The sequence below is a fragment of the Sceloporus undulatus genome, chromosome 4 (genome assembly GCF_019175285.1).
Source record: "Sceloporus undulatus isolate JIND9_A2432 ecotype Alabama chromosome 4, SceUnd_v1.1, whole genome shotgun sequence".
Lineage (NCBI taxonomy): Eukaryota > Metazoa > Chordata > Lepidosauria > Squamata > Phrynosomatidae > Sceloporus > Sceloporus undulatus.
This window is the reverse complement of record NC_056525.1, coordinates 62828674-62842191: the sequence shown is the minus strand read 5'-3', so window position 1 is coordinate 62842191 and position 13518 is coordinate 62828674. Positions and strand designations below refer to the sequence as shown.

The window sequence follows — 13518 nt, the reverse complement described above, 5'->3', positions numbered from 1 at the left end:
ACAATACTTTGGGATGAACTGAGAAAGATGATCCAGGAGCCGGTTGCATCAGATTCAAGGGGAGAAGCCAGTAAGGGTGTGTGTGTGTTTTGTGTGCCTAAGTTGTTTCAGATTTATGGCAACTCTAAGGCAACCCTATCATGGGATTTTCTTGGCAAGAGGAGGTTTGCCATTGGGACCAAAAGAGTAAATCACAATCATAGCACAAACCAGGAAGCAACAGGGCAGCTGGAGGATCTATTGCCATGGGATAGGGAACCTAATTTTGGTTTTCAAACTGTCCCATCAAAGCTTCCACACTGGATGAGGTCCTATAGCTTGGAGGAGCTGCAGGAGAACACCAATTAAACTGAAAATTGATTTGTTACCTCTCTGACAACAGATCCACCAGCCACTCTAGCAGGAATATAGTAGTTAGAGCAGTGATGGCGAACCTTTTAGGAGCCGAGTGCCTAAACTAAAAGGTCTTCTGGCACTGGGTTTTATCTGCTGGGGGGGGGGGGGGGGCGTGCTTCGTCCTCAATGTGACATCCCTTCAAATACTTAAACAAGGCTATCATATCACCTCTTAACCATCTCTTTTCCAGGCTAAACATACCCAGTTCCCTAAGTCTTTCCTCATAAGGCATGGTTTCCAGGCCCTTCACCATTTTAAATTCTCTGTAGTGGTTCTTACATAGGAGTTTGGTCACCACTATATATCCCTTACAGGTTTGACAAGTTAAAGGTAATATATGAACTAATATTTTGACAAAAGTCTCATTTCTTGTATTTTCCCCTCTCTTCTTCCTTTTAGCCAGCATAATTGTCCACTTTTACCAGGGACAAAATGTGGAACAAATTCGAGACCAAACTGTAGGACAATTGCAGGGCAAAACTCAGCCCAAAATGTAGGACATTGAAAAAAATGGTGGACCTTAAATGTCCTACATTTTGGGCTGAGTTTTGTCCTGCAGTTGTCCTACAGTTTGGTCTTGATTTTGTCCTACATTTTGTCCCTGGTAAAAGTGGACAATTATGGCAACCCTACGGCGGGCTCTTTTGGACAGGTGGGACAAAATTTGGCAACATGCAATGAAATAGCAGTGGAGAAACTAGTTTTTTAAATTGTTATGTGCCTTCAAGTCATTTCTGACTTATGGCAACCCTAAAGCAAACATATGAGATTTTCTTGGAAAGTTTTGCTCAGAGGGGCTTTGTCTTTTTCTGAGGCTGAGAGAGTGTTACTTGCCCAAGGTCACCCAGCATATCTCCTTGGCTGAGTGAGGATTCAAACCCTGGTAAGCAGACACCAGAGTCATAGGCCAATAGTTCACTGCAGCACACTGGTTCTGGATAACTCTCAAGATAACAATACAAAAACCACATTTATTTCTGTATTTATGTAGCACTTAACACAATAAAACACAGAGAAGTATCTAATATTTGTTAAAAGAAGGGTTTTTTGAAAGTGCATGGAAGAATGAAAATAAATTACCAATCTGATCCTGCACAAAGCTGAGTTTGCCTAAGGCCATTGATTTAACTGGGTGTCAGCATTCCTAATTCTGTGGCTGTAAAAATTTAGTAATGCCTTATTAGTGAGTAATAAAGGGCTCTGCTACAAGTAAGTCTAAAATGTTTATTTTCAGATTTATAGCAAAGCTTCATTCACAGGCAGAATGCCATTTTGTGTTTTGTATGTGTGTGTAACAAATGAGGAAAAAAAAATAGAATAGCGGTATAGAAATAGAGCTATAGCAAGTGTAAAGAATAGTAATCACACCAAAAATACACACAAAGAAGCCCACCAATGTAACGCAGCAAAGTCCACAAGAGCAAGCAACTAACATAATGATGTCTAGCCTCCAACCTTATACTGAACCCAAATATCAAATTAATTTAGGGAGCAATTATTTCTTGGGAACGGTGGCTTTCAAATCCCTGACTGAATATCCTCCACAAAAACATGCAGGATTGGTGGGTTCTATTAGCAGAAAAGGCCTTTGTGCCATAGTTGCATGTTGTTGTGTACCTTCAAGTTGCTTCTGATTATAGCAACCCTATCATGGGGGTTTCTTGGCAAGTTTCTTCAGAGGTGGTTTGCCAGTGCCATGAGACTAACACACTACAGAAATAATCCAGTTTGAGACTGCTTTTACTGCCCTGGCTCAATGCTAGTGAATCCTAGGAAGGAATTGTAGTTTATTGTGGCACTAGAGCTCTTCTGATAGAGAAGGGTAAATGTTTCAGAAAACCACGGTCCCCAGAATTCCCTACTATTAAGCCAGGGCAGTTAAAGCAGCCTCAAACAACTGTTTTGGACCTGAAAGAGTGTAATTTGCCCAAGGTCACTCAGTGGGTTTCATGGCCAAGCTGAGATTCGAACCCTGGTCTCCAGAGTCGTAGTCCAACCACTACACCACACTGATCTATCATAAAAAGTAGCAGAAGTGTAATACACTAAAGAGCATCGCAAGACTTCCTACTTAGCTGCCTTGCAGCATGATAGTTACACAATTAAATTTCCTAACAACAACAAAGAATGTTGTGGCATATTTATTTATTTAAATATCTTTATTCTGCACTGTTACTGTGATATTTCAGGACAACATACAAGTGAAACAATATAAACAATTGAAACAATTCCAGATGAAAGTCAATGTATAATTTGAGCAAAATGAGTAGGCAATTATAGTGCTATATTCCACATTAGCTGCCATTGAAACATCCTATGGAATCCTGGGGCTTGTAGTTTAGGAAGGCACAAGAGGAGCTGTCAGGCTGAGAGTTTTAAATACCCCTTCCTATGGGTATCCCTCCTTATGTGTACGGCATCCCAGGTTTCTTGCCATGGCACTTCAAGTAGAGTCATAAAATTATAATTATATGGTTTGAAAGGAACCACAGAGAAATCAGAGAGGTTGTGTGTCCTGAATTACTGGTTGCTCAAGCTTCCTGGTCGGGATTGCAGATTAGTAATCACTTGTAATTAATTAATTAATTAATTGTTATTGAATAACTAATTGTCATTGTAATCACTTGGAATTAATGGTGTGTGTATTTGTTTGTGTGGTGATCAACTCTATCCTTAGAGCCATAGTTATGTAATGGTTTGAGGGTTGGAATAGGATTCTGGAGACCGTATTTTATTATTATTTTACACATTTATTATTTCTCCATTATATTGAATTATGTTTTTCCTGTCTTTAATTTCTAAAAATAGGTCTTTCTTAAATACATTTAATACAATAAAAGTATTAAAACAATTCTTTTGTGCATTTTTGGTGCTATGGTTGCACACCTGTACAAACATTTAGAAGAGTCTCCAAATACAAAAAAGAGATGGGGGGAAGGGGGCAGAAGGACACAACAAAATGCAAGGGGGGGGGTTGCACTGTATCTGGAAGACACGCTTGATTAGATCTGATCTGGAATTTTTAATTAAAAACAAAACTTCAGGCTTGCCCTTTATTTGGCAGATATATTTGAAAATTTCTTTGCTGTAGGTATTAACAACTGTGCAGGAACTCATACATAAAGGGGTTCCACAACAAAAGGGATGGCACACAGCAGGTGTGTGTGTGGGTCAGGGCCAAGCCTACATATTTGAACATATTTGTGAAAGATGCAGGCAAGTTGCCCAAAATGTAGGACAGGAAATTGGAATGGATTAATCAATCTAGAGATAATCCGTTTGTTCACTGAACTTAAAATGTGGATTGTGACATCGATTAATAAAGCTAGGTGAGGTTAATGCCATTCGGTATTTTGTGAGACAGGAATTTGTTGTTGTTAATTGCCATCAAGTTGACTTTGACTTCTGGTGACCCTATGAGAGACATCCAGGTCACTCTGTTATCAACATCCCTTGCTCAGGTCTTGCAAATTCAGGACATGGCTTCTTTGTGTTTGTCCACTTATGATGGGATCTCTTTTATTTTCTAATGAGTCATGTCTTTTTGTGATATGTTCAAAGTATGATAGTTTCGGTATAGTCATCTTGGGGTCTAGGCAGAAAGCAAGCTTGATTTGCTCTTGAATCCATTTATACAGTACATGTTTTTGACAGTCTATGTATGATATCCATAGAACGCTCCTTTAGTGTTCAATGATATATCTTTACACTTGCAGATCTTATCTAGTTCCTTCATTGTTGCCCATCCAAGTCCCAGTCTTCTGATTTCTTGACTGCAGTCTCCATTCTAATGAATGATGGAGCCAAGATATGGAAAAACGTTTAACTGGTTCAATGTTTTCATCGTCTGCTTTAAAGTTATACGGTGGGCCCTTGGTATCCGCTGGGGTTTGGTTCCAGGATCCCCTGTGGATAACAAAATCCATGGCTGCGCAAGTCCCACTATATACAGTGGCACAGTAAAATGGTGCCTCTTGTGTAAAATGGCAAAATCTAGGTTTGTTTACTGGAATTTATATATTTGGGGGAATATTTTTGAGTGTGAAGGACTCTTGTGTGTAAAAGAGTCTCTTTTGTGTGTAAAGCACCTTCCTTTCCCCTTCAGGGTCAACCTGACAGTCATGAGGGATATCTGAGGGACTTGTGTGTGTAGTTTTGTGTGTAAAACACCCTCTTTTCCTCTTCAGGGTCAACCTGCCAGCCATGAGGGATATCTAAGGGACTTGTGCGTATGTGTATTTGTGTGTAAAACATCTTCTTTTCCCGCTGAGGGTCCACCTGCCAGCGATGAAGGAAGTCTGAGGGACTTGTGTGTATTTGTGTGTAAAACACCCTCCTTTCCCCGCTCAGGGTCAACCTGCCAATTATGAGGGAAGTCCAAGGGACTCTTGTGTGTATATTTGTGTGTAAAACACCTTCTGTGTCTGTGTGTGTAAAACGCCCCTTTCCCCAGCAGCCGGGATTAACCTTCCGCCAGTGCCAGGGAGGGCGGGAGGCTGCTGTGTGTGTCTCCCTCCTTCCTTCCTTCCTTCCCTCTCCCTCTCTCTCTCTCTCTCTGCGGGAGAAACAGCCTCTTTTCCCCGCCGGGGCTTAACCTCCTCTTCCCTTCTTCTGCCTCTCCCTCCCTCCCTGCCTTCTGTTCCGGTTCTCGGCCATTGGCTGCCTTTCAGTGAGTCTCTCTGCCATTAGGACCCTGCTGGACGCGGATTAGGAGGAGAACAGAGAGAGAGAGACGACGGCGACAGCCATTCCCTCCCGGAGCCTGTTCTGCTTTGGCGGCGCAGAATTCGCACTCAGGACTCGCGCCTCCAAGGCAGGTGGAAAGGGCACCTCTTGTCAGGGAAGGAAGGGGAAGCTGGGCTCCTCAAGCCGACTCAGGAGGGAGACGGGGAAAGGCAGCAACAACAATAACAACAACAAGGAGCAGGTAAAGTGAACCCTCGGGTAGTTTTTATCAAATCTCCAGGTGGTTTCGTTTGCAAAAGGAGGTGCGAATGAAAAGTAACCCTGGCTGCATCCACACTGCGGAAATAACCCGGTTTGATACCGCTTTAACTGCCATAGGCTCAATGCTGTGGAATTCTGGGAATGGTGGCTCCAGAGACACACACAGCCTTCAAACCCTCACTGGCAGGGTAACCCTGACTGGGGGGAAAGAGCCTGTTTTATACACAGAAGAGGGTGTCCTACATGCAAAAGAGGGTGCCTTACACACAAAAGAGGGTGCCTTACACACAAAAGAGGGTGTTTTACACACAAACACACACAAGTCCCTCAAACTCGATTCCCAGAATTCCATAGCATTGAGCCGTGGCAGTCAAAGAGCTGTCAGACCAGATTGTTATTTCTGCAGTGTGGGGATGGACTGTTTGGTGGGGATAATAAGGTCTCCGAGATGCCATTCATTTTCTTCATTTCGTAGGTACCCTCATTTATTATTCTTGCAGGTTTCCTAGAAGCAGGAGCAAGGCGTCTGGAGGCCTGGAGTCATCTGGTTTAATTCAGAATTAAAAAGGAAAGTCGGTCTGGCAGACTCTGCAGGGCCTGTGCGTTATTCTGGAGTTCTCTGGCTGTCTGGGAATCTCTGGGATAATCCTTCTAACTAAATAACAAGGCATCTGGCATCCTTTCATATGGTACCTACTCTAGGCTTGCCCACTTTATCGTATAGTTGCAATCCACAGTCTGTTTGGAGCTACTTGTAAATTCCCACTTACGTTTACTCCCAGGTAAGTGTTTATAAACAAGACGGTGCAGTGGCTATCCAGTCCATGCAGGAAAAACCTTCCCCCACATTTATTCTTGACACAACACACATTTCCAACATGGATTTAACTTCTGGGAAGGTTTTGTGGCTAGTTCAGTTCATGTACAGAAACCTGCTGCCACTGAGAGCTTCCTGTGGTATTTAAATACAGTCAGATGTGTGGGTAAAATAGGATACAAGGCCACTTGAAAACATGTTTCTCCTTGCAAAAGCACCATGACAATGAAAGGCACACCCCACAGATGGCTCTCTTTCTTTCGGTACAGTTAAAGATGTTGGGTGGAGAATCTTTTTGATTGCAAGCTGTTTAATTAGTGCCCTCAGAATCTTGCTGTCCTAGAAATCATTGGGTTGTCTATACAGTTAGAATCATAGAATCGTAGAGTTGGAAGAGACCACAAGGGCCATCCAGTCCAACCCCCTGACATGCAGGAAATCACAATCAAAGCATTCCCGACAGATGGCCATCCAGCCTCTGTTTGAAGACCTCTAAGGAAGGAGACTCCACTACACTCTGAGGGAATTTGTTCCACTGTCGAACAGCCCTTACTGTCAGGAAGTTCCTCCTAATGTTGAGGTGGAATCTCTTTTCCTGTAACTTGCATCCATTGTTCCGGGTCCTAGTCTCTGGAGCAGCAGAAAACAAGCTTGCTCCCTTCTCAATATGACATCCTTTCAAATATTTAAACAGGGCTATCATATCACCTCTTAACCTTCTTTTCTCCAGGCTAAACATCCCCAGCTCCCTAAGTCGTTCCTCATAGGGCATGGTTTCCAGACCCTTCACCATTTTTGTCGCCCTCCTTTGGACACGCTCCAGTTTCTCAATGTCCTTTCTGAATTGTGGTGCCCAGAACTGGACACAATATTCTAGGTGGGGCTTGACCAAAGCAGAATACAGTGGCACTATGACTTCTCTTGATCTAGACACTATACTTCTGTTGATGCAGCCTAAAATAGCATTGGCCTTTTTAGCTGCCGCATAGCACTGTTGACTCATGTTCAACTTATGGTCTACTTGGACTCCCAGATCCTTTTCACACGTAGTTTCATTCAGCCAGGTGTCCCCCATCCTATATCTGCGCATTTCATTTTTCCACCCTAAGTGCAGTACCTTACATTTCTCCATGTAGAATTTCATTTTGTTAGCTTTGGTCCAGCTTTCTAGTCTATTCAGGTCATTTTGAATCTTGATCCTGTCCTCTGGAGTATTAGCTACTCCTCCTAATTTGGTGTCATCTGCAAATTTGATAAGTATTCCCCCAATTTTGTCCTCCAAATCATTGATAAAGATGTTGAATAGAACTGGCCTGTGGTCAGAGCCCTGTGGGACCCCACTGGTCACTTCTCTCCAGGATGTAAAGGAGCCATTGTTGAGCACCCTTTGCATTCGGTCAGTCAATTGGACTGCTTGTGAACTTATACCAAGCTCGTATTCATCTAGAAATCTGTGATTTGTGAAATTTGTCCTTAGTCAAGTTCCCTTCAAAGGTGGAGTATGTTGAGTTTTAATTTCCTAGAGACTGTCTTCTCTGTATTACAAACATTGACTCAAATGAAGAATGAACATGTCAGGAGCAACACTGGGAGGCCTAAATAGAGAGCTTGGAAAGGTTACACTTCAGAACCACAACTCCCAGGATCCCCCAGCCAACATGACCAGTGGCCATGCCTATTATTGTTGTGTGCCTTCAAGTTGTTTCTGACTTATGGCCACACTAAGTTATCGTGGGGTCTTCTTGGCAAGATTTGTTCACAGGAGGAGGGTTGCCTTTGGCATCCTCAGAGGCTGTGAGACAGTGACATGCCCAAACTCACCCAGTGGGTTTCCGTGACTGAGCAAGGATTCAGACCTTGATCTCCCAGAGTCCTAGTCCTGCATGCAAAGAACTACATCACCCATTTTTTTTGTCCCGAGGAGATGCGGACTGCCGCACTGATACATATTGGGATCATTGTTCCCATTACATTTTGGGTTTGTGAATCTTTCCGAGTCATCTTAACCCTTGTTGTATTCATACATGCCATCGTTTCAGGATAAAATGTAGCTGCTTCCATTCTCTTGAACAATACAGAGCGATTTAAATTGATTCGAAAGCATATTCAGAAGAAGCGGATCAATGTGGATCTTTCAGGAAATTTGTGGGGAAAACAGTATCGAATATCCTAGATTAAATGGGTTTTTGGTAGTTTCCCCCCCCCCCAAATGCACCAAGTGCATTTGGGGCAAGTGTAAACACCAAAGAAATAACCTGGATTCATGTGGGATTACTTTTGTAGTGTGAATGGGGCCCATGCTAGCCGGTGGATTACAGGAGTTGTCATTTTTAAAAAACTTTTCCAAGCACTGTGTAAATATTAGGCTCTTGGCCTAGTACAGCTTGTGGCTACAGTGCTGAACAGAGATAATAACGGGGACAACTGTTGCTGAGTCTATTATGTGCTGTTTCCAGATGGCAGGTTAATTGCATTTAGATGGATGCTGAACTGGTTTGTGCAATCAGCATTCATGATAGGAGCAGTTGCTGGTGCAATACTGTCAACAGATCCTAAATGATGTCAGGACTGGTGTTATCTGCGAGATTCTCCTGTATCTCACAAAATATTTTCTGATCTTTTAATAAGTATGTTTGGCATTTTGTTCAGATAATAAGAGTTGTTGAGGTTTAATTAATGACCTGTGGTTTGGTATAATCTTGAATAGTTTATTACCTGGGATCTCTTTACTCAGATTCAGAAAGTAAGTTGAAGACTGCTGTGCTTTTCTATAGAAAGGTGGGTTATCTCCCCTTCCTCAGAGTTGTGTTCTTATATTAGTTATATGATCCCAGGCTGAAGCCTGACACTGAACACAGTTTTGGAATCTAACTCCTAGCATGCTTTTTCTCAGATGAAGTCTGTGCATGATTTGTATTCTCTTCCTGATTTTGACCTGTTGACTAATTACTTATTTCAATATTTAGAACAGTTCTTATTGAAGAATGGACTATGGGTTTTGGGATCTCAGCTTTTTTATGACTGAATCCTGCCATGTCAGACTCAGATGCTTTCCCCACAATCAGTTCGTATTATGAACTGAGTTCAGGATGAATGTAATGGTGTACTTGGAGGGAATATTAGCAACTAAATTGTAGAAATAATGCAGTTTGACACCACTTTAACTGCAGCATCCTACAGAATTCTGGGAGTTGTGGTTTTGTGAGGCACCAGCACTTTGGAACATAGAAAGCAAAAGGCCTTGTAAATCTATACATCCCAGGATTCCATGGAATAGAGCTACAGTTCTTAAAGTGGCATCAAGCTGCATTATTTCTACAATAATAGATGGTATTATGGGCAAGACAGGATTGTGCTGAAGCCTTTTACTGTGCAGGATAAGGCTATACTTCAGAGTACACTTTGTCCCATTTGACCAAGTGATAGGTAAAAATCTGTTTAAATACACTTAAGATGAGGCTGTAGTCATCCTTTCTAAAGCTGAAGGCAATCTGTAAGCTGCAGGTGAGACGTATATGTGAATTTTAAATGATCCCCAAGCTCCCTGCAAACTAGTACATAGCTGTGAAAAATTCCAACCTGTACTGTCCCTGATGAACTAATTTTCTTCATATTTGGAAGTTTGTGTGTAGATATTTGACATCAATATCCACACAATTGTAGTCTGAAGTAATGGAAGGGGATTCTACCACTTTACTTAGCTGAACATGTAGATTGACATTAATTGTGTTTTTATACATTTCAAGTTGATAGCAGTTGTGTGACTTTGATGCTAGGCCATTTACAAAAGGCAATGCTGAGAGTTTATTACAAGGTAATAATCTTAAAAACCCTCACATAAGCAAAAAATTCCAGGTTATTCTAACCATAACTCTTGTCCATTGGGCAATTTAAAGATCACTGTTTTGTCCGCCCAATGTAAATGTGCTAAAGAGATAATCCTGCTTCAGTGTTGTTCTGGCCGACAGTAAAAAAAAAAAAAATCAGAGATGGGTGAGAGATTTATTTCAGTTTGTTTCTGACCAGAATAGTGCATGTGTATCCAATTCACGCCTCTTGGAACTGAGCCCAGGCCCAAACACAGTCTGTGACCTTATGTTTTCAAGCTTGTAATTTGATTTGTGTAACATAAACAGCATACGAAAAATGTGCACATTTGAAAAATGTGCAATATGCATGACAAAATCTGCATTGGAAAAAATAAAAACAAACATGAGAGTCAATGGAAGAAACTGTGTACATTTCAGAAGTATGTTCAGTTAATTCATATATATGTGTGTGTGTTTACATTAAAATATATACACATCTTCAGGCAGAAAAAGAACATCTTGCATTCTAATGTGGACATCAGCACAAGCTTCAAAGTAGAAGTGAAGAAGCTTGGGGAGTTCAAGGTTTACAAATCTTCCACATGGCTGAAAATGACTAGTTGAAAAAGAAGTGAATCAGAAGTCCTTTGTAGTGTGGGTTGCTGCCTTTCATCGTGTTTCTTCTTTCCTCTGCTTTGCTGCTTAAACATGTACCCAAAGTACATAATGAAGTGAGGTCAGAAGTTGTTATCCCGGGGTAACGTTGAGGCTGTTGCTGTGCTCATGGTGACAACTTCAAGATGTAATGGTAATGCTGTTATATAGTCCTGGCCCATGTGTGTGTGTGTGTGAAATAGAAGGGAAGTATTATGGTTTCATTGTTTCTGCTGGATTTGGTGTCAGCTTCTGTAGGTCACTCACTAAAATTTGTAGCAGTCCTCTGTTTACTGTGAACTTCTATTCTCTTACTCCACCAAGTTGTTCTATTTTTATTTTTTTAAACTGCAGACATCATTGTTTTTGATTTATACAAATCAGTTGTGTTTGCCTTGGGGAAATTGTGTGCCTCTTTGAAGAGGTGTAGTTTGGCATGAGATAAGACCACTCTGCTACCACACCCAGGCTGATTACAGATGTAACAGTGTGGGGTTTTATTTAAAAAAATATTTATGGGATACTCTGTGTATAAGGGGGAGATAGGGTTGAATATCACATTGCAGATCCAAAAGTCAGATGCAGGTCAAGAGTGGAAATTATCCTTTATTTTCCACATAGTGCAGCCAGGAGTGCTTTCCATATAGTGTGACATTTGATTCATAGCACTAGGAGGAGTGATGGGAAAAGGACAACCAGTTGTAGGTCTGATGATACATTGCTTCATGTTCTGGATATTTCTGCTTGAATAGAATATGGAACTGACATAATGCCTGTGTGTGTTTTGTGTAGAGATGCCTCCTGCAGTTTTCCTGGTTTCTTTTCCATTCCTTTTGATCCCGTGAATACAGATACTGCCCAGATAATGGATCATGAATAGTGGATCAGGATTCATGTGACTACAGCTGCCATTTTTTTGCTGCATGTGACATCACTTTGGCCCCACTGATGGTCCAAAGAAGGCCAGTGAGTTCATTACATTGCAGCTGTAGTGGGCAAAGTGCACACCACAGACGATATGTGTCCCTCTAGCCCTTTTTATTTGATTCCCCCTCCCAGTTTCTGCAGAACTGTTTAAAAAGTTGTAATCACATTTTGCTGGCAAAACTGCTAAAGGTACCATGTTGTTGTTGTTGTTGTTGGTGGTGGTGGTGGTGTTGTGTGACTTCAAGCCATTTCCCACTTATGGTGACTCTAATGCAAAACTATCATGGGTTTTTCTTAGCAAAGTTCTTCAGAAGAGGTTTGCCATTGCTGTCCTCTGAGGCTGAGAGAGCGTGACTTGCCCAAGGTCACCCAGTGGGTTTACATAACTGTACCAGGAAAAGGAACTAAATGTACTATAATCAAATTAACTTGTTTTTGTTCAATATCAAGAGCTAATATTATAGTAAATGTTATATTAACTCAAGATTCATTCATGTAGAAAAAACCCTAATATAAATTAATCAATTATGAGTAGGTGGGATTTTATTTGTTAATAATGAGTAGGGGACTGTTAATGAATTTAATATTTAATTAAGACATATGAGTTAATTTTAAATCTATTCTACATCTGTATGTCTAATTTTTATGTACTTTAAGCAAACAAAATTTTAATAAGTAATACTATAGTGTGTGATGCTTCTGTAACCACTGTCTGCACAAGATAAGTCTATAAACCACCTAAAACTAGACATACATGGCTAAAGTCACATATATTGGAGGGAGGGGGGAAACAGTCATCTAGATTTTGTGCCAGGAGAAGTAAATGTCTGAAATCTGAACAAATGACTCCAGTAAGCAAATATAGGCTTATTACATTATTTATTTTGCTCAATCATTTGGGATTTTCTAGTTAAAACATTTTTTAAACAAAAGTTGTATGTGATAACAGTTTTATATGAGTGGTGTAGCAGAAATGGAGAAAAGGGTTTTCTCTTTTTATAACACTTTTCTACTGTTGTCTTCTGATGTTGAAGTCAACCAGTATAACTGAGGCAAAAGAGATGGTATTTTATATAATCAATAATTTTTAACTTAAAGAATTCACTCTTATTGCAATGATGTTCAATATCTTAGATGGATTTTAAAATTCTATATATCCATAGTGAATAGTATTTGGAAGTAATTAGAGCTTGGGAAGTTACTTTTAGAAATTAATTAATTTCCATCGTTTATGCCTGGTATAGTCACTGCTATCCTATAGTATTCAGAGCTAATGGATTGCTGTAATGCAACCCGTCCACATTCCATTATTCATTGCCTTTCAGTTACTTTTGGGATTGGGATTGGACGAAATTTTAAGACTGATAACAGAATGCCATAAAACTTGAGTGTCTCTACAGTGTCCATAAGAGTAACTTTGAAAAGTGGGAAATGTTAGTCAATATACCAATGAAATAACTGTGGTTGTACTTGTTAGGCTACTTCTCACTTGCAACTTGATATGCCTTTGTTTATATTCCCCTATAACTATTGCATGTAACTATGTTCCTTGTAACACTTTGCTGTTGAGCTCTGGTCATTTTTTGTAAATAGGACCTTCACATTCAGGGACAATACTCTTCTGAATGCCAGATAATGAGGGACAAAAGGAAGGGTTGCTGTCCTTTGTCAGTTTAACAGAATCATCTCACTTATCCAGTCAGAAACAGGATGCTGGGCTACTTTGCCCTGAGCCTTTGGCCCAATACCTTTCTATGTATTTAATTCAGTTTTGTGATGGCAATCTCTCTGCAAGCTTCTGCAATTCTGTTCTTGCATTAAACAGGCTATGCATTTCTAAACAGACCTAAACAGTATTGCCCTTTTGAAGGAGCCTGTCACTAGGTAGGGTACCCTAAAAATAAATGTCAAACTGAGTGATGAATAGGGTTATCTAAAATAAATAAATAAATAAAGTTTTTATTTTT

The 13518-nt window shown here is 40.6% G+C and overlaps 2 protein-coding genes across 4 annotated transcripts in view; one reads left to right on the top strand and one right to left on the bottom strand.

Annotated features, from left to right (window-relative positions):
* Positions 1-13518, bottom strand: part of FRS3 (fibroblast growth factor receptor substrate 3) — a 52006-nt gene that overhangs the window by 33429 nt on the left and 5059 nt on the right. The gene's annotated exons all lie outside the window — the stretch shown is intronic.
* Positions 5022-13518, top strand: part of PRICKLE4 (prickle planar cell polarity protein 4) — a 52142-nt gene continuing 43645 nt past the window's right edge. The window contains exons 1-2 of one of the 2 annotated variants that reach the window (XM_042462137.1): positions 5022-5324; positions 5845-6126. The gene's annotated coding sequence lies outside the window, so the exon portion shown is untranslated. The remainder of the gene's footprint in view (positions 5325-5844; positions 6127-13518) is intronic. The other variant, XM_042462135.1, reaches the window with a different exon arrangement.